The following is a 23,930-nucleotide window of genomic DNA, read 5'->3' as shown; positions in this document are numbered from 1 at the left end:
GTGGCCACGCGTTATTAAGGCGTCAGCCCCGTCTCCACCGCACACAAGTGCCGGGGCGGAGCGGAGCGGTTTGGAGTAGTTCGGAAGCACAACCCCGACCGAAATTTTGGGTCTTGTCTCCACAGCAGAGAGGAGCATGAAAAGTGGGCGGGGCTTATGAGCTCCGCAGAAATGTGACATTATAACAGAAAAGAACGTCGTCAGATGTAGATGTTATGAATCCTCTGTTGTTGTTTAAATTCTCCACTTTGCACTGTTATTTTTTGCAGCGGAAAAAAAAAAAAGTTATTTTTTGCAGCAGTCATTTTTTGCAGTGGAGAGCTGCAGCGCAACTTCCGTGTTTGTTTTAAGAGAGCGAGTCGCTCGGCCGCTTGGCCAGCGACTTGCCTTGCACTCGAGCGCTCGGGTGTGGGGCAAGTGGCCGGAGCGTTCCCCCCGGTTAGTTGAGGCACAGACACGGGAGTCTGAGCTTTCTGCTCAAAACCCAGGAGGTTTTCCACTCCGGCGCCGCAGCGCAGTGCCGCGCCGCACGGCGCAGCGACGGAACACGGAGGCGCCGAGCTCCGAGCTCCGAGCTACTTTTCATCGCTTCCGCGGTCCGTCCCCGCGATAAAGCGCCACTGACCGCGGCTGAACAGAACGCTGACCGCCTCTGGAAAGCGGAGCGGTCAGCGCCGGAGACGAAAGCTCCAGACTCCGGTGTCACGGACGCACATCAGCGCCACGGCGAGCGCTATGCTGCAAACAGAAAACTCCAACGCGATGCAAAGTCCCTCCCCCCGGTCTCCCCCTGCCTCAAGTCCGCTCTTTCACAACAAACACTAAAGTTGAGCAGCAAAGAAAAGAAAATGAAAATAAAAACAACCAGAGCACAGCTGACCACACTGACAGCAGAGGCTTCATCCAGCCAGCACATAAAAATATTGAGGGCGTGTAGTAAATCACTGACCAATCAGCAGACAGCAGCTCAAGCTCAGACCCGTTCCATGGTCCCCGGCACCCCAACGGATGGGTAGCGGAAAAGCGGTCGCCTTTGGAGCGGTCGAGAGCGGTTTAGACTGCTTTACATGTCGTGAGACGCGAGCCGGAGCGGTTTAAACCTGTCTAGGCTGGTACTTTCTGTGCGGTGGAGACGGCGACCTTTAACTCATCATCATTGTTCCTTTAGCTGCTTGCAAACATGGATGAGTTTGAATACATTTCGTTTTATTTCAATCTGGGAATGAATTACAATGATATTCTTCAGGCGCTTGCAGTTAGGCATGGTGCTATTCTTTGCAAGAGACACTTAATCCGGCTGCTCAAAAAGCATAGGCTCACACGCAAACAGTATGCTACGGAGCCCCTCTGGTGCTAAAGGAACAATGATGATGAGTTAAAGGTCACGTCTTATATATCTCACGCCTTAATAACGCGTGGCCACGACTTATTTATCTCGTTCCCACACCTTAATAACGCGTGGCCACGACTTATTTATCTCGTTCCCACGCCTTAATAACGCGTGGCCACGACTTATTTATCTCGTTCCCACGCCTTAATAACGCGTGGCCACGACTTATTTATCTCGTTCCCACGCCTTAATAACGCGTGGCCACGCGTTATTAAGCAATAATAAGCAATAACATTTTTTTCACCAATGTCACCAGAGGGGCTCCGAACATTCACTATGACTTATCATGTAGTAAAAACATGTATTGTCTGTTGGCTTCAGTGTTACACCAGGTCATGTTTAAATTTGCATCTGAATCTAGCTTTAAAGCTAAAGCATTTGTCTTTACCACACCTGGAAATTCTATTATAAAATATAGTAATCCATGACAAGACAAAACATATAATGTTTCATATTATTACTGAAATTTAGCATTCAAACTGTGACAATATGAGACATAAAATACAACGTGAAACAGTCAGAATGATTTGCTGAGCCAAGCTTTAATCAGAAATAATAAAACTTTAAAAAGGCTTTAAAGAGATACACAGCTTGTGTCTTTGGAGACACTGACAGTGAGAAGTTGCGTAATAATCCCAATCACAATAGAATTCATTGCCACTGCCAAAGAAAGAACTACAAAATCTTACGGAAAGTTCAAGAAAAAGATGAAATATAAGAATACATTTTGCAGTTTTGTGGCAGAAGTTGTTTTTCATTACTTGTCAGGTGACTGTTGCCTGCCGCAGCAGTTGACACGGGAAAGGCATCTACAGAGTCTCCCAGTCAGAGAATCACCTTGACGACTGCCTGTGTTAACATCAGGGCTGTTCCTGTTGATCAAAGACTCCCTTTGTGAGGGTGAATTGTCTCTCCCTCTGACTGACTGTGAGGGTGAATTGTCTCTCCCTCTGACTGACTGTGAGGGTGAATTGTCTCTCCCTCTGACTGACTGTGAGGGTGAATTGTTCCCTCCTTTGATCGACTGTGAGGGTGAATTGTCCCTTCCTCCACTACTGCTTGGCTGTTCTTGGATGTTGTCAGTCTCATCCGAAATACAATACTTTGCAGCTTGATTATTTTGAGAACAGCTGCGGCACTCCATGACATTGTTTGTCTCTCCACATCGGTAAATATTTTTAAGGCCAAGACCACCTATATTCGCAAGGTTTTCAATTGCTGTCTTGCGGTCCTCCTCGGAAGTCTCGAGGTTTTTATTCTTGGATTTGGATATGTGAGTAAACACAAAAGCATAATTTGTCCAGCTCTTGATTTTTTGTAAATATTGAAGGACGTTATTATTGTCCTTTGGATTTGTACATTTGTGGAAACATGGGGATCCAAGAACATAGAAAATCAACACATCATCCTGGGAATTTTTTTGGACACTCAACAGGGAGTCAAATTCGTTTAGAACACGATACTCTGCGTGGACGTCATCTCCAGTTTTACCTTTCTTCTTCAGAAACGTTGCCGCAACAATCCTGCCTTTTGAGTACACACCACCACTTCTGATTGTGTTTTTCACATCTTCTCCATTATCTTTGCTCAGAACGCCTTTGACATCATAATTGTTGTTTGTCCGTTGGATGCTCACTGCCATGCTGAACATGCGTCTTGGATTGTAGCTGCAAAAAACAACGTTCCAAACAATTATGACATTTAGAATATTTGTTTAATTTTTGTGGATCATTTGATTCTGATTCTGCGCAAAAAAAATGTCCTGTTTAAAATGTTCTTTGTTTACAGAATAAAAGTGAACCCAAATAATCAGATGCCTGACCATGTTTGTAAAAAGGCATTTACTCCTTTATAAGCTGATGTTTTAAATTGCTCTTTGTGAATGCTCATTATGGCATTGGTGAAATGAAGTGTCATTCTATGCACACTTTAAGAATTGAACTTACTCAGTAAAGATCTCATGTATGATGGTTGCCAGGACGTTCTGGTCCACAGCAGAGTGTGAGTCTCCAGCAAGCAACAGCAAGGCTGTGGTGAGTAACATCCATGAGAGTCCAGTCATCTGAGTACAAAATCAAACCAGCTATTAAAACAATTTGACAAATATATTTATTGTAATTACTATGAATTAGTTATCACTCGTGCCCACACGACAAAAGCATTGCTCAAAGTGAACTGCTTCACTGATAAGACAACAAAAAAGGGATCAGAAAAAATTATATATTAATTTGGAAGGAACACACACACACACACACACACACACAGAGATGGATGACAGCCCCCTCTTCATCAATTTCACCAACCCTGCTGGAACATCTTGTTTTATGACGCCTATAAAACTTGACCAAATTCCAATAAATAGTCAACCATGAGAAGTTATTTGTCTTCCATCTCGGTGAAACGAACGCGACAGAGGAATCAACAACAAAACACAGAGAAAATCTACCAACAAGGAGAAACTGTTTCTTGGTGAGGTTCTTTATAACCCATTCTTCTCAACATAACATGTTTGTGTGATTTTGAAACAAAAACAACTAAACTTTATTTTCTTTACTCGAATATATGCCCACTCAAAATATGTAAAATAAAAATTATCCTCATTAAAAACATAGGACTTTTAATAGAAAATTGGATTATTCAATAATTACATTATCTTCTATAGTTATGTGAAAGTTTGGTAGGCGTGTGAGGATGTGTGTGCTCGTCTTACCATGCTGCTGTTGGCAGGATCTGAAAGGAAAAAACACAAATACAAACAAATTACAAGAATAGTTAAATTTGCATTCATATTAAAAAAAAAAAACACACACAAAAGATGAATGCAGTTTTCTCTTCAATCAGAGATATATATCTTGGTGAATAAACTGAGATAAAAAAAACAACAAGATTTCTTGTACATAATAAGGAGCATTTTTAACAAATAATTCTCACTAGGTTGGGAAAAATACCAACTTTTACCTGCTTTGTTCAGTAAATTAGTCTGCTGGATGCTGTCACTGATGCTGTGCAGGTCAACAGTAGACACTAAAGGACTGTCAAGCAATATATACTGTTTCCAAACCCCAACATATGTCCTTATATGAACATATTCTTCAGAAACCAAGAGGAAGACAAACATTTTGCAATTCAATTCAGGAAGTCAAACAAGCATGATGACCTGGGGGTTTTTTTGTTTTGTTTTTGTTGTTTGTTTTTTTTAGTGTTCCACATTAATATAAAGTGAGAAAATTACAACACACTCAGCTGCTGCATCCATCTTTAGGTCATGTGGGGTGCTCGAGCCGAACTCGGTGGACTATAAGTGAAGGGTTCAGGGTCTGCAGCGTACACGTTGGCCCACGTGATGTCGTCATTCACCGCCGTGGGCGATGGTCTGCGTGGACCCCTCTGTGGTCGACCACGTGCAGCCAAACTGTTGCGGCCACACTGAATGCACCAACTACAAATGCGCCAGAGCAACGAACAACAACAACAATGGACACTTACCGAGTGCTTGTGTGTGCCGTGTTTCTACAGGTACATCTCCAAAAATGTGAATATCATGAAAAAGTTAGATATTTTTTTGTCACTCAATTCAGAAAGTGAAAACCGAATTGTGTATAGATTCATTACACATACAATGGATATTTCAAGCCTTTATCTCTTGAAATTTGGATGACTGTGTCCCACAGATAATGAAAACCAAACAAAAATCACTATCTCAGAAAATTAAATCATTACATAAAATAATTTCTTTGGAAAAAATATGCTGATTGCTCTGCGCTCAATACTTGGTTGAGTCTCCTTTTGCATGAACTTCTTCATCATTATGGTGTAGCATGGAGGAGATTAGCCTGTGGCACTGCTCAGCTAGTTTCAGAATCAGAAACACTTCATTAATCCCTGGAGGAAATCCTTGTGGCAAAGCTCCACACAGAATGAATGGGATAGTTAGTAACTGCAGCCACCTGCTATTCATGTAACTGAATTCAAAAAGGGGGGGGGGGGGGGGGGGGGGGGAATCTAAAGTTAAATCTGATAAAACCTTACCGTTTGTAAGAATTATCTCCCAATTGTATAACAATGCTCAGAATTGCTCCTTTGTGTCAGTGAGATTGTTGTTATGACTATTGTGTTTTATATGGAATCATGTCTCAAAAGCATTTTAGAGCGTCACAGCGGTTTAATTCATTTATCATACTTTTATACTATATCAAAGTGCATAACACTCTGTCCAAGTATGTCTCACTCAGGTCAGCATGTGTTGCGTTAAAGGCAGATAAAACTGGCTTTTTCTATTTTTCTGACTTGCAGATTGAAATCAAACGTTCTGAGAAAATACTTCCCCAATAAGCAGTTGGTCTGGTCTCAGTCCAGCAACATCATGAGTCTAAAGAATGAGGCAAGATGACTACGTGTATAAACTGAATGACAAGGTAACTCCAGTCATGCATTTTAGATGCCGGGTGGATTGTTTTGGTTGGTTGGAGGGGCAGTGAAGCTGAAAAAACTGGCACAGATTGCGTCAAAAATTAAATAACGTTTTCTTTGTCATTATCTATTACTGTTTCTACTGATGTTGCAGGGTAACTTTATTCTCCTGCCCTTGTGTTTTTGCGGCTTATTGGAACCAGGAACTAAAGATATCCGATAACTGATAAATAGTATCCTGGAAAAAAACCCACCTCTTTTTGCTCTCAGCCAATCGCAGGTGGACTCACCTCTACATCTAACATTTGATTGATCTCATTGAGGCTGTTGGACACAATGTGAAAATTAAAGGTGTTATGTCGATTATTCCAGCACTCAAATGCTCCCCCAGGTTTCTTTGTCGTATTGTTTAATGTGAACTGAATCTTTTTGGACTGGGCCTGTCCTCGATCTGTTTCATGAACTGCACTTCCTCATGACTAGGTATTGTTTTGTGGTTGACTGGAAAGATCTCTTATCAACAAAACAGAAACACTTTTTTTTTTTTTTTATAATGCTCCACATAGATATGATAACCCACTAAAGAAATACACAATAAAAGAAAAGTCACATGAAAGTGGGAAGAGGGTCAAAATTCACGTAAACTGAGGCAGTACCTTTATCATGGGACAAACACTCCCTTTGGATAGAGATTAATAGATTCACGGCGAAATAAAACCCATGCAATATCGGTCAAACACTTTACAGCCGGTCATAAAAACATGATTGCTCCGCAGGTGGGCAGAGTAAAGTGCAGGTGGTTTTCAGCTGCTGTGATTCAGGTGATCGTCACAGTGTCCAGGAGACACAACCGAGCCAATATGAACACTGGTGGACCTGCGTCCACTTTCCTGCTCCTGGGTGTCGCCGCCTGTGTGTATGTCATTTCTGCAAGTCCAATCGGTAAGTCCGGTTCTGAAAACATAGATTTTCCTCACACTCTTTCCCGTTTCTGTTCACGGTTTACCCTGGCATTTTTGGAATGGAAATTGCAATGACGACACATAACGAATCAGGTTTTCATGGTTCATACCACATTTACTGTTTTTTTTTTTTTTTACTTTGTACTTCAAACCTACTTGTTTGAAATATTGTTCATAATATCTGTATTGCATTTGTTGGGAGTGTGTAAAATAACATATCCATTATGACAAAGCAGAGATCTTTGTTTTCATCCCATATGTGTTGCTAGATATTTGTGAAACCAGAACTGGCTTAACCAAATGTGGAGCTCTCAGGAAGATTTTACATGGTGCCCCCTCCCACACTTTCGTCCATCCTCATCCTTTGTCCAGACTTTAGTGTTTAGAATTTGTGGTCATATTAATCAGGCATTGCTTTACATGTGAATCAATGCGAGCGTTTCCATTTTGGACTTAAAAGCAATAACTAGTTTTAATCGAATTATTTTGAAGGTGGTACAGTGGTATAGTGGGCACAGCAAGAAGATCCATGTCAAATCCTTTCTGAGTTTGTGGATGTGTGTTGTTTTTCCTCAGTTTCAACTTGTTTGTTTGTTTTTTGGTAAATATTATTTCCCCATACTGTGTGTGTGATTGTCCATATCTGTATTTACCTGGCAATTCACTGGCAACTTGTTCAAATTACTTTCTTTCTGTTTTTCGCTGGAAAAACTCTGACTGTTACAAACCCAAACTTGAATGCAGGAAGCAGGTATTCCAGAGATCTGGATCGATAATTGGAATGTGAAAGAAGTGGATACACAATCAATATTTGCACAATCTGGACATTGTTGTCAGATCCATAATGTTTTTGGGTCATGTATTTCACAAAAATGTCCCACATACATCTCACCAGAATGAATCAAATTACATTAAGTCAATTAGACAGTTTGTTTAAAAGATTTTACTGTCATTCACATTTTAGTGTGACTTTTTCAATTCCAGAGGTCCATCTGTTGATCATAAATAAATACTTTACAATTGTGAAAGCAGAAATTACATACCTTAATGAATGGTCTGTGCTGTAAGACAGGGGTCCCAAAACTTTTTCTTGTGGGGGACACATGACTTTTCCCTTCTCTGATGGGGGCCGGGGTCAGACTGTAACAGAGAAAGTGTGACGATCGCAGAAGTGCCTAAATGTAAAAATGTATTGTTTTCCAGAAAGCCACGCATAACCAAATAAGCCTTTCTGGGTTCTTCACAGAAAAAAAAGTCATGAAATAAATAATAACACTATTTATGAAATAAACAATAACCAAATAACCATCTCTGAGTTTTTCCACAGAAAAAAAGTCTTTTCTCTATTATGTTGGTCAAAAACAGATGAAATCCTGTCCCTGTTCCTCTTCCTCTTCCTGCTCACTCAACTTTTTTCTGAACCATAAAAAGTTATGAAACTTAGGGATTAGAAAGTCAAAATAATCATAAGATATGTTGTTTTGGTCGAAGTTGTTTTCATGTGTTGAATTCGAGTTGGTTTTTAATACGTTCGGGTGACGATCTGGATGTTTACGGAAGTTAAAAATTGAAAATGGCGGACGACGAGGAGTTTCCCCGAGGGAATCCCGGGGAATTACGCGACGTAATCCAATCAAAATGCATGTGTTCCAGGTAGGATGCAGCGTCACTGACCTTGAATGGGGATCGCGAATCGGGAAGAAAATAGCGGCCGCTATCGGCGTCAGACTTCTTTCTCATGCTGCCATCGGCGCTCACGCGAGAATCATGTGATCACACTCTCGGTGCGAGAAATGGCGGCGCCCCGCGTTAGCATGAATTGTTGGCGATACCAAGTGACTTTTGCCGAAAGAACGTCAAAATAACGCCCCCCCCCAAAAAAAACAAAAACAAAAAAACAAACACTAGCCCATTCGGGCAAACTGGGTAGATGATTCACTTGGCCGAGCAAAGCTTTTACTAGCCCAAGACGTTCGGGCAAGCCGAAATGTCGAGCCCTTACTGTATATGAAAAAAAAAATCTAAATGTGTGTCTGGTATTGTTCAGGGGCAAGGCCAAATGTGGAGGCGGGTCATAGTTTGGGGACCGCTGCTGTAAGATAATGTGCTTGAATGCTTTTAGGTTGTCTAATCTGATGGTGTTTTTTTCTGGTTCTGAAGGTACTTCCAAAATAAATTGTACGAGTGTATCAGCAGATGTGACTCTTGGCCCTGTGGATGAAGGATATTCAGGTAAAGTTATAATGACATTGCTTTCAAATCATTTTAATGCCAAAAATGATTATCTGACGCTCGCTACATCCATTAACCTGTACTTACGTTGCATCCTTCCTATTTCACATGATTTAAAAGTCTCATAATGAAGAATAAATCTATGATGGACTGGCGACCTGTCCAGTTTGTATGTCCCCACCTGTCCAGGTTGTACCCTGTCCCCACCTGTCCCCACCTGTCCAGGTGTACCTGCCCTTGTCCATAGTTACCTGAGATGGATGGATGGATGGATGGAGAAGCAACGGGGCACATTTGTAGCAACAATCAGCAAGTGTCTGAATTTTTCACAACTTCCACACATGGTACTTGCAGGAGATGTGGAGCTGTTCAATGGCATCGTATCAGGAAACAACGTGAAGCTGGTGCCCTACATATTCCCGACCCACCTGGAGTTCCTCGAGCTGAGCTTCACTCTCGGGGAAGAGAGTGCGACTGTTCGCACCAAGAAGCCGCTGGATGCAGACTCATTGGTTAGTGTCAGTTTGTCCATTGTGCCATCAGCAGTAAACATAAGATTTTCATTTCATGCTTTATATTGCCTCGACATTTGCCTTTTTTTTTCTTTGAGGTTTTGGCTGCTTCCCTCTGATCTAAAGTTCATTGTATCTTACAGAGAGACAGCACCTTGTATTACTCTGTCATGTGTGATGGTGATATCAAGGTGAGTGAAATCCCAGGCTTTTTTTTTTACATCATTTCAGGATTTATGCAAAGCTAAAGGTTTACGGTGATGTTTGTACCTTCACAGTATAACAATACTCGGATGCTGAAACTCAATGACCTCAATGACAACAGACCAGTATTTAAACAGAGTGCGTACAACACAACGATCTCTGAAGTAAGTCACTGTTTCCTTTCATAAGGAGGGACTTTAGATCTTCTAAAACTCATTTTCATCATGGGTCACATCACCATTGTACTTGTACATGTATATAACATGACATCAAATAACACTTGTAAAAATGTTCTGTCTCTGCATATGACTTCATTAATCCTTTGTGTAAAGTACATTTCTCTGTTATTAAAATGTGAATGACTTAAACAAAAGCTCTTGATTATGAGCCACATCACTGTCAAAGATCAGAAAAAAGAAATATACCATATAAGCGAACTACTTTTGTGATTGTTGTCTGTCTTTTAATTTTAGGAGGATGTTTTATTTGGGGGCATAATTTAGCAGAAGTCGCTCAGATGAAATTTTGGCATAAACATGTTTTTGCTTTTCATTTTCATTTTGATGGTCACAATATCAACGTGTATTTGGATAAATTAAGTTTAATGTCACTTCTCAGCAAATTCAATGTGCATTTTAATTTCCTGATGTCCATAAAAAAATGCAATGGGGTGCTGGATTTGACTGGTGGGCTTTGAGTTTGACAAATGTGTTATAAATCATATATTTCTGTTGATGTGAAAGAAACTAATATTGCATTTTGAGCCACAGCAACGTGCCATGAATATTTTTACTTTCTAAAGGCGAAGGTGAGAACAGGTCAATTGATTTGTTTAAACTAAAACTATCCTGAGAAAACAAATGATTAAAGTCACACAGAAGAGTCACACTGTTAGAGCTTGCCCCAAAGTGAAAATCAAAGTGAAAATCAAGTTGTTATTTCACTCAGCTGATCAAAAGCTACTATGACAGTTGGAACTTGTCTCTGGTTTTATTACTCAACTGTGTGCGGTCAGGCTAACTGAAACATGGGCTGTGGATTTTCTCGTGAAAAACCTGTTTAACAATCGTCCCAAAAAGAGAAAAAGTTAATCCACCACTCTAATGATACATTTTCCACCTATTTCTTTTTGAACTGGCCATATAAGTATTTTTGTTCATTCGTGAATGCTATTCCCTTTCTCTCCCAGGCACACAGTGTGAACTCAGAAGTCCTCAAAGTGGAAGCCGTGGATAAAGACAGCAGCCCCACAAACAACCGAGTGACATATTCAATCGTAAGTTTCATTTTGTGGAAAAGCTCCAGCGATTGTTTCATTTCATGCCAACAAGCACCAAGTTAATTTATAACCGTTTGTTTTATGTGGTAGACGTTGACCTCATTATTTGTTCCGTTCCCTGAACAAGGAAGCGTCACAATATAACGTTTGCCGAGTTATATCTAGGAGCGTTTCCTGAGTATGAGTACTTTGAGCAGAATTGGACCCAATATTGTCCATAGTTTTTTTTTTTTAAGTCAGCAAATACAAGTTGTCATAAAAACAACACTACTGTTTTCAGATATTGTGAATTGTGCTATAAGCAAAAACTCCTCCCACCGTTTTTATCACAATTTGGAAAGCACTCCACAATAATGAGCGTGATCTGGCTAAATCATCCAGTTCGTAGATGGACTTTCACATGTGTGTAAAAGCAGTTTGACATTTTCTTTAATTTAATCAATTATGAGGTCAGTGATCACAAACATCTGTCATTGTAAGCAGATTCTAAAACTGAATTTCTCTCTAATTGAGTTATGATGGAGATTGAAAAAAAAGAAAGAAGATAAAATGAAGAGTAAACAACTTCCACTTTGAACTTATAGAAAAAGAAAGATGATCAACAATATTTTGTAGAGAAATATAATAACTGCTGTCTTTCCTAAGGAACCAACTCCAGCAGACTTTACGTTTACCAGTGGAATATTCGTTCTGAAGAAACGTTTGAACTACAACTTATTGAAAGAGTACAGCTTTGTTGTGACTGCCCGGGTGAGTACACACCCCATGACACCTTTAAAAAAAAAAATTGAGCTTTCTAGTCTGTGCTTGGGAAGTGTTTGACATGGTTGGTTTGTCCGCAGGATGTTGGTGGACTGAATGACACTGCTTCTGTGGTGATCTACGTTGAAGACTTTGATAATCTGAATCCTTATTTCAGCCACAGTCCGTATCAAGCTGTTATCCAAGAAAATGAGGTGAGTCTCCCACCTTAAATACCGGAAGACAACCCGACAGCTGACATTTTAGGAACACAAAGCTTGCAGACTACAGCGCTGTTCACTTTTATTTTGAGGTTAGATTTGCTTTCAAATTTGATCACACTTTCCGTGTCATCTATTTCAGGTCCGGCCTTCGATAATAACTCATCCAGACGCTATAAAGGCCCAGGATGGAGACACTGGCATCAACATGACTGTGACCTATAGCATCGCTGCCGGTACATTCCCACTTACTCTGAAAAGGTTCACAGTTTAACTCAAGCATTTGAGTACAGGAAGATGAAAAAAAACAACAACTTTTAAATATCACTGTGATCCTTGTTTGTTTAGTGTCCCCTGAGAGGTATGAAGGAAACTTTAATATTAACGCAAACATTGGAGTTCTGTCAGTGCGGACTGCCATTGACCGAGAGGAGATGACCAGCAACGTGATCTCTGTCAGCATCAAGGTAACGTGTGTCATCCTGACATCGGAATATGGAGGCTGGCTTCTTCTCACTAGTTTGTGTTGATAATTCTTCAACGGCAAACTAAACAGAAAAAAAACAAAAAAAACAAACACCATTCAAAATTCTTCCTCACTGTTTTCCTTTCATAATGTCCTGTTCTCACTCATTCCAGGCAGCCCAAAGCGACGACAGTTACAAAACAGCTGACGCCGTGGTGCTCGTCACAGTTGAAGATGTGAATGACAACAGTCCGGAGTTTGACCGGCCCGACTACTCTGTAACACTTCCAGAAAATTCTCTCGTCGACACCATTCTGTTCACAGCTCATGTCACTGATCTGGATCAGGCAGGTTTCTCCAATAAACTCACTCTTACAGCTCACGTGTTTCAAATCTTTTATGCTCTCGGATTAGCTTTCTCACCTTCCCTGGTGCTTTTTTTTTTTTTTCCAGGAAGGGTTTGTGGGAACTCTGCATATCCTTCCAGAATCTGCACCTTTCCACGTCACGCCTGACGGTACAGTGAAAGTGAAAAACTCCACTGCTCTGGACAGAGAGACCATAGAAAGACTCACATTTCAGGTAAAACTACAGATTCGATTAAACACAGGTTGAAACAGAATCAAAGAAAGATTATATTGATTTATATCCTAAAACAATTAATGGGAATTTCCTAAAAGCACTCAACAACATTTGTTTTTTAAATAAATGTGTCAAGGATCATTTGAAGCAGCAGGTTTATGCATGCTTGGTTTTTCGCCGTCTTTTTCTGGCAGTAGGACCGGCATCTCAATGCATTTGAGTTTGATTGAGAACAAGTGTGTGTTTTTATAATGAGCGTGACTTCAAAGTTATTTTTGAGGTGAGGAATCGTATTGGAGCAGTTGACGGTAGATCCTCGGGTTCGGGTTATTTTATGGTCTTGAAGGGTGCTTGAACGCACCACTTGAGCTGAATGAATAATATGTGATGATTAAAGCTGATTGTTACTTAAAAAGCCTCTATTTTATTACTGGAGGACACTGTGATATTTCAAGATCGACTTCTGTCTAACGTGGTACTTTGTTGAATTTGAAGATCGAAGCAAGAGACCCGCCCAACCCTGCTACAACAGTGCAGGTTAGCGTGACTCTCCGGGATGAAAACGACAACAGTCCCACATTCACCAGCAACCGCTTCGAGGCAAAAGTGTTTGCAAATCAGACAGAGGGAATGCTGGTGGTCCAGGTTAGTAGCTAGTCTTTACTGTTTCACATCAAATATGCATGCAAATGCGACAGTACGTTGTTGCTTTTTCGCTCAATTTGAGTCCCTATTGTAAAGTTTTTATCAAAACAAAAAGCAACACAGTTGAATTGGATATATCATGTCAATATATGTAGATTTGAAACTTAATTTGACAATAACATCACCCTGTGAAAAATGGGCAGCACGATATCCAAGTTTGAGCCTCACCTATTGTTATACCAAAAGTTATTGTTTTTTTTGTTTTTTTACCATGTTCCATATATTTAAACCCCATGTTTCAAAAACACACTTTATTCCTAAAGAAATAGATTTATATGAGCCGTGGTTGTTTTCACGATGTGCATGGGACACAGTAATGCGTCCTTACGAATCTTGTTTATAAATCACATTGTCATACTAAGATTACACAACGGCTCATTTTCTTCACACTTTCAAAACTATCTCGACACACCCTTCTGTTGAGCAAACATATGAGTTAGCCATCTGACCAGGGACGAGGTCACAAGTTCATCTGTTTTAATTGAGATTCAAGCCAAAACTCTGCAGGACGCTGCTGTCGATGGAGTGGAATCCACCTGCGAAGCTGCACTTCTTTATCTATTGGTTTACAGGATTAGTAAACATCCTTGCGTGCATGATAGGCCTTCAAACGTTTCATATGGGTGAACTCCAATGTTGATTTTTGACAACTCACTGGCACTGATCAAAAAATGAACTACTTGCCCAAAAGACATAAATGTGTTTTAAGGTTTTTCAAGGTGTTTCTCAGGATTGATTTCTCTTTCTCCACATGCAAATATTTAATATATTTGGTGGAAACACATCCTGGCTTTACTGCTATTCATCTGTATTTCTGTTTTTAAACTGATCGAAATTCAGCTAAAGTGAGCGAAATCAATTAATTGTCCACTATGGTCTTTGTTTATCTTTAGACTTAAGACTGTGATTTGTATTAAATGTAATTCAAAGGTTCATGCAGACGACCCAGATGAGGGTGTGAATGGACAGGTCACATACTCCATTGACTTCGGAAATGACAACGGATATTTCTCAATCAATGCGAGCAATGGACAGATCTCTCTGGCTAAAACTATAACTCTACAGGAGAATAGGATTTTGGAGTTCCCTCTCTATGTGTCAGCCAGAGATGGTAAATATGAATAATCTTTTTTTAACTTTTTTTTTTCCTGCATTATTGATCACTTGAAAGTCAGCACGAGATCAGAAATCCTCTAAGCTGCTGTGATTATGTTCTGGTTTATATATTTAACAGAATGCACTTAAAAAAACAAAAAAACTGTCAACAATTAAAAAAATCAAAATGTGATCAAAATTTAAAGATGATCTCTGAAGAATATTGATGGCCTCCCCTTCTGTGTGGGCAAACAAAATGCAGATTTCAGTTTGTGAAATCACTGAGAACTTTTTAGCAATGTTTTATCATCATAAAACCAGTCAAATATACATTTAACATATAGAAACCAATAGCATCCCACCAAAAAGTACAACTTCTACACTATTCAAGCATACCATATGAAATAGTCTTTGACACTTTGTCATCAGTCGAAGCTGTTGTAGAATGTGGAGTGTGCCGAACTAAAAAGAAATAAAAACTGTTACCTCAGAACGATTCAATTGGATTCATCACTGTAATATCAGGAGCATTTGAATCTAAAGATCAGTATGTATTTTACTGTTTCCATCTAAATAAAAATAAATGAATGTGACAGGTTCTTGATGAAAAATCATGGATTGACTAGATAGAAGGCTCCTATAATGGCAACTTTTTTGTGACATTACATAACAAATATGAAGAGATATTGAGTGGAGTGGTCCCGTTGGTCTGAATATGGACTGTCGGTTCATTGAGACACACTTGGAACAAGCGTGGAATCTCCAAAACGACGCCACAAAATGATGGCGACTGCAGCTGCTTTGTTAAATTCAAGTTAGCCAGCTGCTCCACGAATATATCTGTCACGATGTCCGTGTCCACCTCTCTTCTAGGGGGCATCAAATCCCTCGTCTCCTCAGCGCTGGTGATGATTCTTGCTCCCGGTAACTCAAACCCTCAGTTTTTGCAGAAGGTGTACCGAGGCACTGTTAAAGAGGAGCAAGATCCAGGAGTTGTGATCCTGAAGGTATCTATTGTATTATTATCATTAATATTTATTTTTTTAAACTGAGATGGTTTTGTTTTTTTTAACAACTCTCTGTCAGTCTGTCATTAAATGTCTTTGTGTCTTGGTACTCACTGGAGTATTTTGTGAATGACTGTGATATTCTTTATGATTTCAGGTTGATTTCCTTGCAGTTGCTACTGAAACTCCCGTTAGACTGCAAATCGTGACACATGCGGATACGTTCAACATCGCCGCCACTGGTGAATTTACCACAGCGACGAAGCTTGATTTTGACGACGGCCCACACAGCTACTCTGTGGAAATCACAATATCTAACGGCATCAGCAGCGACAGCGCCACAGTGGAGGTTCAGGTCACAGACATTAATGACAACAGTCCTGTTTTTGCACCGGATTCTGTCACAAAAGCCGTCCCTGAGGACGCAGTCGTAGGCTCCAGTGTCCTTGTGGTTGCGGCGACAGACAAAGACAGCGGCATCAACCGGGACATCAGGTACTCTCTGAGAGGAGGCGAGGGCAGGTTTTCTGTTCATCCTGTGTCTGGGACGGTCAGTGTGGCTGTTGGACTCGACAGAGAGACACAGTCTGAATACAACTTCCTGGTGTTGGCTGAAGATCAGGGTCGTCCAGCTCGGTCGGCCACCGCCACCCTGCTGATCCGAGTATCTGACGTCAACGACAACGCACCAAAGTTCTCCGAAGTCGAGTATCAGCTCGAAGTATTGGAAACAAAGGCCGTTGGGGAAACCTTGCTCACCTTGTCAGCTCTCGATCCAGACGAAGGTGTTAACGGATTAGTCGCTTATAGTATTCTCCAACAAAGCCCGTCGTCTGGCCTCGCGACGTTTGTACTGAACTCTTCCAGTGGAGCCCTGCAGCTGAGCCAGCCTCTGGACTACAGCAAGGTGAAGGTCTACTCTCTGACGGTTCAAGCCTCTGATGGGGGGACTCCTGCCCTGGTGGGAAACAGCTCGGTGGTAGTGAAGGTAAAGGACGTGAACAACAACAAACCTGAGTTCAGTCAGGAAAGCTACCATGAGTCCGTCACTGAGAACCTGGCCAGCGGTGCGTCCATTTTGACTCTGGAAGTCACCGACAGGGACGAGGTGAGCTAAATCGACTCAGCATATTGTTCAAAACAATTCAGTTTATTTCTGGGGGGTTTTTCTACATCTGTTTTGAATGGGGGTTTTTTCTCTCTAAGTTTTATTCTATTTGTTCATGATCTTCCATGGCTCAGTGTACCTGTAGCAAATTTATGTTTTTCAGCATTGTAAAATATTGAAAATCATAATATAATATGAAAACAGAAATATTTGCAATAATGTGTCTTGTTTTTCAGGGGGGATTTTCCAATGGCTACTTCCTCCACACCAGCGACACGTTTGACATTTCCAAACAGGGTGTTGTGTCTCTGAGGAATAATGTTACTTTAGACAGAGAGAAAACAGATCGCTATGTTTTTGAGGTACGACCATGATTGTGTCCAATTTGCTTCTATTAGATCTATTCACACTGCTTTTTACTTTGCGTATTTTCTGGACTATTAAGTCACACCTGAGGATCAGTTACATGTGTTTAAAATGCATCATCAAGTTTAAAAAAACACATTTGTAAATGTGATCTTCAGCTCTGGTTGTCGTGCTTTGAGCTGACAATTACCCTTCTTTTCTTATTTCATCACGGTAACAGTTGCTCAGCTTTTCTCCAGTCCCTCAAAAGATTCTCACACACTCTTAACTCTTAATGATGCCCTGTCACTGTTTTGTGCAGTACATTTCATTGCTTCATATTTTTACTTTGGTGCTTCCGGATTAAATGTGCTGGTATATTTTGATATATAAGTCACTTCTTGATTTAAGTCACATGGCAGGTCAAAAACAACAAGAAAGTGTGACTGAGGATATGGAGAATACAGTTTGTCACATTTAATTTGACATAATACAGTTGTTTTTTCTACTTTCCCTGAACACGTCCTTTGTTTGTATAAAAGCTCTACAAAGTACATCAAGCTGAAGTCCTCCGGTCGCTCCTTCCTATTTTCTTTTGTTCCACAAGTTTGGCCACAGCAAGTCTTTACCAATCACTCCATAGTTTTGACTATTTCTTAAGGCAGGAACTATTTCTGTCTAGTTTGGATTCAAACCTCCGTATGGATCCACTCAAAGTCAAAACCTGATGCACCACCAGGAAAGGAAATCCAGACTATTTTTGATTTGTTAAACACTTTTGTGGGTTTAGAATTAATAAAATTAACCAAACTTCAAAGAACTGGCAAAAAAAAAGAATATTCTTTTACACTAGACAGACACAGATAGATAGACAGATGGACAGACATCATTCAGTCACTGTATCATCGCACTGATCCCTAAAATAGGTAAATAATATTCTAAAATGGATCCAAATTAGTTTCAATTTCCATGTTCTTTTTTTTTTTTCTTCAATAATTCTTTACACACTAACAAGCCAAGTTACTTCATGTAGCCAGAGATTTTTACCTCGTGCTCTGGCATTAATATGCGCTTGTCATTATGTAGCACTGAGCATTGTAATTTAACACCAGCTGATTCGCTTCTTGAAACTCTTGGGAGATTTTTCTTTCTCTCACTTCACTTCATATGTTTGCCTTCATCTGTAGGTTGTAGCTGTGGATCAACCGGTTGCTGGCCTCAGATCCACAGCTCAGCTCAACATCACCATCCTGGACTACAATGACAACGCACCACAGTTCCCCGACATCCCCGACCCCCTGCAGCTACCCGAGGGCGGCTACTCAGAGGAGACCCCGGGAGAGGTTTTCACAATCGTAGCCACGGACGCTGACCTCGGCGCCAACGGAGAGGTCACGCTCTCCCTGTCGTCTCCACACCCAATTTTCAGATTCAGAGAGGTGACTTGAATGTGGGAATATTTTCAACCTCTGCAGTTTTGTTTTGTTTTGTTTTGTTTTGTTTTTCCTTAGTGACTGTGGTTTCACTGTGTTTTATAGCTGGTTGCTTCAATTAAAACCACACATTTAATGACTAAAACAGGCTTTTTATAGCACTTTATGTCACAATCGTAATCAAAGTCATTTTGTTGAGACGTGTTATTTAAAATGCGTATTTGACATAGAAAATGCTCTTGTATCCTACACTGGCTAATCAACACTGATGAGTCTATATGCAAAGGAAATGACACAGTTATGGGATATTTTCTCATTTATCTTTAAGCAACAACATTTCTTCATACAAATGAAAGTCATGCAACCTTAAAGTGAACTTTTATTTAAAGTTGACGTGTTCGTCAGACCACATTGGATACGCACGAAGACAGTTTTCACACTGAGAAGCAGCACAAAGTATCCTGAAACCCACATGACAAGAATATGCGACCGGTGGTAGATCATTATAAAGGATGGAGAGAAAACCCTTCTAACAGACAGAGAAACTGCCACTTCCTACTTATTGTATCTTGCAATACGTTTATGATATTCTATCTTGTGTTGCAGGACGGGATGCTGCTGGCTGTTGGCCCGCTGGATCGCGAGACAAGGCAAACCTATGAGCTGCTTGTTCGAGCTGCAGACAAAGGCAGCCCACAGATGGAGGTAAGACCACGCAGCTTACAATGAAACACTTATTAAAATGATTAAATGACACAGTATGGGTTTTTGTGTTGTTTGATTAAAAGTGTAAAAGGGGTTTTCTTTTAAAGATATTCAGAAAACCGTGAACAAATCACATGTCACTGGACATGTTGTATATTTGTAAAAATATAAGAAATGTCATATGATATTGTGTAATATAGTATATCGTAAAACTGAACCCTAATGTGCATAACTGCAAGATGTGTTTCAGTCTTATAAGATATCTAATGGTGAAATTATGCACTTATAAATATAAAATACAGTATATTATTGGTTAACACCACCTGATAAAACTGGCAACCAAACAATTGCTAGTTTTATTGTGCGACAACATTTTTAAATAAAGGTTTTATTACATTACGTCACATTACATTAATTATGGACTTTCCCTTTATTCCCTTGACTTGATATGTTTGTTAGGTTGATAACAAAGTTTAGACTTTCATGGTTTTCTGCTGCTTATGGAGTTTGAACTGCCGGTACGTTGTGAAAACATTTCACAGTGGATCCGAAGGACATGACAAAACAGATAAATCCTGAAATCAGACATGGATACTGTGTAGAGGTCATACCGATCATGAGATATTATGTACACGTTACTCCTGTGTGACAAATCAGGCTTTATCCAAGGCTAAACAAACAAAAGACACTTTAAAAATATCATTAGACTGATCCTCAGTAACAACCTATTTATTCCCAGTCCTCATGAAAACTGCCCTTTGCTCACCAGAATATCACAACAATCAGAGTGAGCCTGCTGGATGTCAATGACAACAGACCCGAGTTTACTTCCCGCAGCTACGTCAGCAGCATCTTGCTCAAGGACGCAGAGAAAGGGAAGCTGCTGCTGACCCTGTCGGCCACCGACCCAGACGAGGGGAACAACTCGCTCATCGCCTACAGGTCAGCTCAAGACACCAGCAGCACCTGGTTACCACACCAGGGTTATTATTATTGCTGACAGAATTTGCTGGAAACCTCACATAGAACGTGTCCAAAACAAACCAGAAGCGTCTCAGTCCAAAGTCGAAGACATGTTAGACCAGAAATCCCTTTAAATGCCCTGTAATTCACTGGTTTTACCTAATCTAACTTACTGTGGGGACATATGGGGAAACACATATCCTAGTTCATTACGACGACTGGTAACTCTGGGGAAAAAAAAAAAAAAAAGAGCAGTAAGAATCGTCCACAATGTTGGTTTTCCCGTTCACACCGATGTATTATTTTTACAATACAAAACTATAAAAGTCAATGACCTTGTGGAGTTCAAAACTATTCAAATAATGTATGAACCAAAGGATAACTTTTTGCCGGGTTGAGGAAGTAAGAGTGAAAGTGTGTTTTTTTTTTCTTCTCTGCCATAGTTTCTCTGCAGGGAGCTCTCCATATCTGGCCTTAAACAGTGAGACCGGTGAGGTAACTCTGGCTTCTGACCTTTCTTATTTGACGGAGGACACCACACTGCAGCTGACCGCGATGGCCACAGACCACGGGAAGCCTCCTCTAAACTCCACAGGTCAGTTCGATCAATCCAACCCCCCAACAGGGTGAAACGGAAACACCCCATCCGTGTCGTGTTCATGTGTTGTTTTAAATGTCTCAAAGTTCCCGTCGTGGTGAATCTGAGGCTGGCCAGTTTGGTGGAGAACGTGGCCTTCTTGAACTCCTCGTACGACTTCAGCCAGCCGGAGAACCAGGCGGAGGGGTCGGTGGTGGGGAGGGTCCGGGCCTCGTCGGGGAGCGACCTTTACGACGTCGTCTACGCAGTGAAAACACACGCGGACGTGTTCTCTGTCAAAGCCAACGGAGACATTGTGACCGAAGCGATGCTGGACAAAGAAGAGCAGGAGTGGTACTTCCTGGACGTCGAGGCGGTGGACACTCGGAGCCCGCCCACGTCGGCAGTGGCACTGGTAACGTTTGGGGGAAAAAAAACATTTGCCGCCTGGTCTGACTGAGTCATTTTTGATAGAAGCAGGCTATAGTTCAGGTTAGCACTGTGGTGTCGTCAAATTGGTAATGGCGCCATTCACGCACATACGTAGTCAGAGCGCACACACACACACACACAGAACTAGGAGAACGGATGCCACCTTCGAGGAGCGTCTACGCGAAGAGGTCCGCCGCCATCCCCTTCTTTTCAATCCTAATCTAAAAGACTATAAAGACAGCCAAGATGGTCCCTGGTCCTGTTCTCCTTCAGTGGTCCAATGTTGTATCTTCTCTGTTTGCCCTTCCTGCCTCCAAAGACAAAAAGCAACAAGCACATCTTCATAAAACAGCCTCAACAGACTCTGTTACAACACAACGATACGATTCAAGGTTAGATTAGACTCTTCCAAAGGACCATCAACCCAGAAACATTGCAAAGCTTTAACCTTTTCAAACCGAGCCTCGTTCTCTCTTTTTTTTTTTATACATTTGCTCAAAACTGTTAATCCCTTATATTTTCATAATTTGTGACGTGTCTTTTGTTTCGTAGTTTGTGTTTGGCATGAGTTGACAAAGCACTGGCATGTTTGATCATTTTTTCAGCTGGGTGATCAGAAAGACGTTTTTTAAGTGTGAAGCACTTACAGGACTAAACAGTAGTCAATAATCAAATGTGCAGTCATACTGCTACTGCTCCTACTGCCAACTATTTTGGATATGACCTTGATATTTTCAGATTTGTTTTAATATGTTAGAAGCTTTACAGTCTTGTTTAGGATCTGATATGAAATGACTGAATAAAACATTTGGCAGAAGGAACCGAATCACTTAAATCTCTGTTCCTGGGACGGTTCATTTCCCGGTTTGTTCTGAGTGTCGTCCGCTATCTTCTTCTCTTTCAGGTGAGGATTCAGGTGAAGAATGTGAACGAGCCTCCAGAGTTTCCCGATGAGAATTACAAAGCCTCCGTGCTCAGCATCGCCCCGTATAAAACCCCCATCATCCACGTCAAGGTAAGAACACCCAGCTTTTATCGGTTTCCCGTGGTTGGGATTATACAGTGTTTATCTCGTCTCCGAGGACTGGAGCCGTTACAGCGAGGAGAGATATCAGTGAACTTCGATCAGTCAACCCCATTCATGACGGCGGGTTAATGAGTCAGTGAACAGCAGTAAAACACGTCACAAACATCTGAGAGACACCATTTCACCATGGTAATGTCATTATGTTGACCAATGTCCTATAAAGAATGAGTTATTAAAATCATAAACTCGACTTGGCTCTATGTTGGCTGGAATCAGGTTGGGCCAGTTCAATGAAGGTGTTTGGATTGATAACTTCAGGGAAACAAATGTTATAATAACAAACAGACGTTTGTTGGATCCATCTTCTTTCCCGTTCAGTCTGTGGCAGAAGTTACTAGACACGAAACATTTTCTACTTTTTAGGTTATAACCTGAATCTATTTACACTTTTAAATGTGAACAATGGCAGTGGTAATGTTGTTTTTTCCACGAAACAACATTTATTTTCATATTTGAATAATTATTAGTGGTTAACATTCCTGTACGTCCGCCCCACCGTCAGCCTTTTTTTTTTTTTTTTTTATCCACACTGGATGACAAATATGTTTAGTAGTAAATTCTGATTTGCAATAAAGACCCATGTGTAATGTATATACTAGTGCTGTTAAAATTGTATATACACATACTGTATTGACATCAGCTTACAGGACAAGTCTCAAAGTTTTGAACAGGAATCCAAACTTCTCTTCTTGTAGTAGTAGACTTAGTTTCTCACTGTGGAATTGTGACAAGGCTGTACAGGCGACTTTGATGGGTAAAAGACTGGAAAAGAAAGTCTGGGTGAGAAAAACAGTCCACCTGTCGTCGTGGATATTAATATTGAGTTTCCTGCATGCATTTATTAGGTGTTGATATTGACTCTTGGCTAATCAGTAATATGGAGCGCAAAGAATACTAGACATCTCTGTCTCCCTCAACTTCTCTGCTGCAAAGAACCCAAGTCGCCCTCAGACTAACAATCTCCCAACTACAAATTAAATCCTCGACCTGTGACATTTCCTCCTTTACCTTTAGAGAAAAATATTTTTTTTTGTTGTTGTTGTGGCAAGACAATGGAAAAAAAACAAAATGTACACTGTGGCTGAACCAAAAGCAGAACGTCATCTGTTCAAAGTAGCTTCCACATGTACTCCTGACATCAGATCAGCCGTGACGTTTGTTCTTTACATAAATAGCATTAGCGCTACACAGTCCTGTGTCAACAAATTTATCACTATATGGGCTTGATCAAAGTCTGCTTCGGTACCAGTGGAGCCGTTTATCTACGGCGGAGATAAAGTGACAGATGGGGGTGTGAAGTTTTTACTCACTGGGTAATATCAACATTTCTTCTAAATATAAATCAGGACATCTAATTATTACCGGTGATCGGCTTTATAGTTATATAGCTATTACATGTTGATGTTATCCTGTTCTTGTGGTGCTGGCACTCTGACTCCTTATCGTCATGTCTGATTAAAGAAAATAATCCCTT

Source organism: Blennius ocellaris, assembly GCF_963422515.1.
Source record: "Blennius ocellaris genome assembly, chromosome: 3".
Taxonomy (NCBI): Eukaryota; Metazoa; Chordata; class Actinopteri; order Blenniiformes; family Blenniidae; genus Blennius; species Blennius ocellaris.
The sequence above is the reverse complement of the archived record's forward strand: the minus strand, read 5'-3'. Positions refer to the sequence as shown.